This window comes from Nicotiana tomentosiformis, chromosome 7, assembly GCF_000390325.3.
Source record: "Nicotiana tomentosiformis chromosome 7, ASM39032v3, whole genome shotgun sequence".
Lineage (NCBI taxonomy): Eukaryota > Viridiplantae > Streptophyta > Magnoliopsida > Solanales > Solanaceae > Nicotiana > Nicotiana tomentosiformis.
Genome location: NC_090818.1, coordinates 181,431 through 186,706, shown reverse-complemented (window position 1 = coordinate 186,706; position 5,276 = coordinate 181,431).

Genomic DNA, 5,276 nt, shown 5'->3' with positions numbered 1-5,276 from the left:
CTGATGCACTCAGTCGGAGAGCTGATCTAGCATCGATGAGTGTACTCGCCGCCCTAAAGGGAAGCGAAGTAACCACCACCATAAAAGACCAGATACAGGATCTACTCATCAAGGATCCTGCTACACAGTATTTGGTTGATCTGGTGGGACAGGGCAAGACTCGCCAGTTCTATACCGAAAATGGGTTCCTAAAGGTGAAAGGGAACCGACTTTATGTTCCTAAAGGAGGAGATCTGCGACGGACTCTTCTTGCAGAATGCCACAATACTTTGTGGGCCGGTCATCCCGGCGAGGAACGCACCATGGCATTACTTCGCCGTGCATATTATTGGCCTCAAATGGTCGATGACGTCACTCAGTATGTGAAGACTTGTCTAGTATGCCAGAAAGATAAGTCAGACCGCTTGACGCAGGCAGGGCTCTTGGAACCACTAGCTGTACCAAAGAGACCTTGGGAAAGCGTTTCCCTGGACTTCATCACCGGATTTCCCAAGGTCGGAGATCTCACAACTATCTTGGTTGTGGTGGATCGGTTTTCCAAGTATGCTACCTTTATAGTAGCCCCACAATATATATCAGCAGAAGATACAGCTCGACTATTCTTCTCTCATGTCATCAAATATTGGGGCTTACCTAAAGACATTGTTAGTGATCGCGACTCACGCTTCACTAGCAATTTTTGGACCCAACTCTTTAAGTGCCTCGGGTCAAAATTGAGTCATAGCTCAAGTTTTCATCCGCAATCTGATGGCTAGACGGAGCGATTCAATGGCATGCTAGAGGAATATCTCCGGCACTTTGTGACCGGATCGCAGAAGAATTGGGTGAAGCTTCTGGATGTTGCTCAACTGTGTTTCAATTCACAAAAGAGCTCAAGTACCAACAAAAGCGCTTTTGAAATTGTTACCAGACAGCAACCGCTACTCCCACACACAGTGAACGCACCAAACATGTCAAAATCTCCTCGGGCTACTAGCTTCTCAAAAGAATGGAAGCAAAATTTGGAGATAGTGCGGAGCTATCTTGTCAAAGCCCAAAAGCGGATGAAGAGGCATGCTGATCAGAATCGCCGCTTTGTGGAATACCAAGTGGGAGACAAAGTGATGGTCAAAATCCCAAAGCGGTACTTGTTTGCAGGGGTCCATGACCCTCGCCTATTGCAAAAATATATTGGACCATTGTCCATTGAAAGGCGCATTGGGAAAGTTGCATACCGGGTGGATACCCCAGCTTGGTGGAAAATCCATCATGTTTTCCATGTCAGTCTCCTGAAACCTTTTCGGGAAGATATGGAGGATCCTTCACGAAGCCAACTCACAATACCAAGTATTCGAGGCCCCAATTCAATCGGGAAAAGGCGTGTTGAAGCTATTCTTGATGATCGAGTGATTCACGCCTCAAGAAAAGATCACCAGGAGTTCTTGGTGAAATGGCAGGGATGTGATGCAGAGGAGAATACTTGGGAGAGGGGAACAAACCTTAAAGCCTACAAGAGCCTGATTGATGATTACCTTGCAAGAAAGGCACCGAGGACGTCGCCAACTCAGGTGGGGGAGAATGTCATGGGCGGCTTTCCAACCATGCCCCATGACCCTTTGGACGCGCCCCGTGGCGTCCTGGCCAGCCTCCCAACGCCCGTCGCCACGGTCGGCCCCGTGGTCTCGGCAGCTCCAAGTGACAAGCGCGCATGTGCCTCTGTCGCCCTACCGATAGCCATCGCCAGCGCCCAGCCACAGGCAAAAGCCAACAGCGCCGCGCGCGCAGACCCTGATGCTAAAGACAAAGTTGCTGCCAACGGACTTGTTGCTGCTTTGTAGAAGACTAAGTCCTTTTCATTGTAAATATAGAGTAGTTTTGCTGTATTTTCTTTAAGTGTGATTTTCCAGCTTTCATAGGTCTAGTCATATAACTTTGGTTTATTTTTTTTAAGCATTATTAAGGGGGACCAAGCAATCAAAACTTTCAAGCAAGCAAACAATTCTCTGTACTGTTGTCTCTCCCCTTCTGTCTCTCCCCCCCGACACCGTCTTATTTTCTGTAATAGCTTTCATTCAATGCAATCAAGCTTTCTTTCATTCTCAATTCTCTTTTCTGCTCTCTTTCAATTGCTCATGACATTGGTTTTCCTGTACGGCACTGACAATCTAGTCTAGCGTACGGAGGGGACCTCAGTTGGCGGACAGCAACCGTACTGACATCGGTTGCCTAGCCTTACGTCGCCCTTCCAAGTAACTTCAGGAAGGCGCCGCGTAACAGGTATCACGCCTTCTGCATAGGACCGGGCCACCGGATTACTTTAAATTATGCCAGACCATAAAATACGACCTAATTAACAATAGCCACCGTCTCACCATTACCGTTCCTCCTTTTTTGGCGTTTTAGGGTCATAGAGATAGACTTCCGACCGATTCCCAGATTATCATGTGTTATAGCCCACGCCTTCTATATGGGCACGGGCCACCAAACTTGGATTGCCTAAAATTTTTCCGGATTATCAAAAATGACCTAAGGAACAATAGTCACTGCCTTGCCATGACCATTCCTCGTTTTTTGGCTTTTTGGGGCCATAAAGCTGGAATTCTGCCCGATTACAAATTTTTGTGTGCTACATCCCACGCTTTCTGCATGGGATCGGGCCACCAGATCACTTTATATTATGCTGGACCATAACATATGACCTAATTAACAATAGCCACCGCCTCACCATGACCGTTCCTCCTTCTATATGGGCTCGGTCCACCGAACCTTGATTGCCAAAAAATTTTCCGGACTATCAAAAATGACATAAGGAATAATAGTCACCGCTTCGCCATGACCGTTCCTCATTTTTGGCGTTTTAGGGTCATAAAACTGGAATTTAGTTTGATTCCTAGTTTTTTGTGTGCTATAGCCCCTGCCTTCTGTATGGGCCCGAGCCACCAGACTTGGATTGCCTAAAATTTTACTGGAGCAAATAAAACGACCTTGGGAACAATAGTCACCGCCTTGCCATGACCGTTACTCATTTTTGGCGTATTAGACCATAAAATTGGAATTCTGCCCGATTCCCAGATTTTTATGTGCTATAGCCCACGCCTTCTACATGGGCCCCGACGACCGTCCATAATCGCTTAAAAATTTTTCGGACCATAAAAAATGACCTAAGGAACAATAGTCACCGCCTCGCATGTCTGTTCCTTGTTTTTTGGCACTTTCGGGCCATAAACCTGGAATTCCGTCCGATTCAAGATTTTCGTGTACATAAGCCACACCTTCTGCATGGGCCCTGGCTGCCGGATCCGGATTGCATAAAATTTTCATGACCATCAAAAACAATCTAAAGAACACTAGTCACCGTCTCTCCATGATCGTTTCCCGTTTTTTGGCATTTAAAGGCCATAGAACTGGAATTCCCCCCGATTCATATATTATCGTGTGCTAAAGCCCACGCCTTCGCCATGGGCCAGGGCCACCGGACCCGGATCGCCTAAAATTATGTCGGACTATCAAAAATGACCTAAGGAATGATAGTCACCGCCTCGCCATGACCATTACTCATTTTTTGGCGTTTTGGGGCCATAAAGCTGGAATTCTGCCAAATTCCCAAATTTTCGCGTGGTATAGCTCACGCCTTCTGCATGGGACCGGGCAACCGGATCACTTTAAATTATGCCGGACCATAAAATACGACCTAATTAATAATAACCACCGCCTCACCATGACCGTTTCTCCTTTTTTGGTGTTTTAGGGCCATCGAGATAAACTTCTGCCCGATTCTCAAATTATCGTGTGTTATAGCCCACACCTTCTGTATGGACCCGGGCCACCAAACTTGGAGTGCCTAAAAATTTTTTAAACTATAAAAAATGACTTAAAGAACAATAGTCACCGCCTAGCCATGACCGTTACTCGTTTTTGGCATTTTAGGGTCATAAAACTGGAATTCAGCTTCCTAGATTTTCGTGTGCTATAGCCCACGCCTTCTGTATGGGCCCGGGCCACCGGACTTGAATCGCCTAAAATTTTACTGGAGCAAATAAAACGACCTTAGGAACAATAGTCACCGCATTGCCATGACCGTCACTCGTTTTTGGCATATTAGACCATAAAACTGAAATTCCGCCCGATTCCCAGATTTTCGTGTGCTATAGCCCACGCCTTCTGCATGGGCCCCGACGATCATCTCTAATCACCTAATATTTTGTCGGACCATAGAAAATGACCTAAGGAATAATAGTCACCGCCTCGCCATGATTGTTCCTCGTATTTTGGAACTTTCGGGCCATAAACCTGGAATGCCGCTAGATTCCCAGATTTTCGTGTATATAAGCCACGCCTTCTGCATGGGCCCTGGCCACCAGACCCGGATTGCCTAAAACTTTTCCTGACCATAAAAAATAACCTAAGGAACACTAGTCACCATCCCGCCATGATTGTTCCTCATTTTTTGGCGTTTAAAGGCCATAGAACTCGAATTCCCCACGATTCCCAGATTATCGTGTGCTAAAGCCCACACCTTTGCCATGGGCCAGGGCCACCGGACCAGGATCGCCTAAAATTTTACTTGACTATCAAAAATGAACTAAGGTACAATAGTCACCACCTCGCAATGACCGTTCCTCATTTTGGCATTTTAGGGCCATAAAACTGAAATTTCGCCCGATTCTCAAATTTTGGGGTGCTATAGCCTACACCTTCTGCATGTGCCCGGGCCTCCAGACCCCGGATCGCCTTAAATTTTGCCGGACCATCAAATACTACCTAAATAACAATAGCCACCGCCTCACCATGAATATTCCTCATTTTTGGCGATTTAGGGCCATAGAGCTATAATTCAGCCCTATTCCAAGATTTTCGTGTGCTATAGCCCATGCCTTCTGCATGTGCCCGGGCCTCCAGACCCCGGATCGCCTTAAATTTTACCGGACCATCAAATACGACCTAAATAATAATATCCATCGCCTCACCATGAATGTTTCTCGTTTTTGACGTTTTAGGGCCATAGAGCTATAATTTTGCCCTATTCCCAGATTATCGAGTGCTATAGCCCACGCCTTATGCATGGGCTCGGGCCATCAGACCCGGATCACCTAATATTTTTTCGGACCATAAAAAATGACCTAAGGAACAATATTCACTGCCTCGCCATGATTGTTCCTCGTATTTTGGAACTTTCGGGCCATAAACCTGGAATACCGCCAGATTTCCAGATTTTCGTGTACATAAGCCACACCTTCTGCATGGGCCCTGGCCACCAGACCCGGAGTGCCTAAAACTTTTCATGACCATAAAAAACA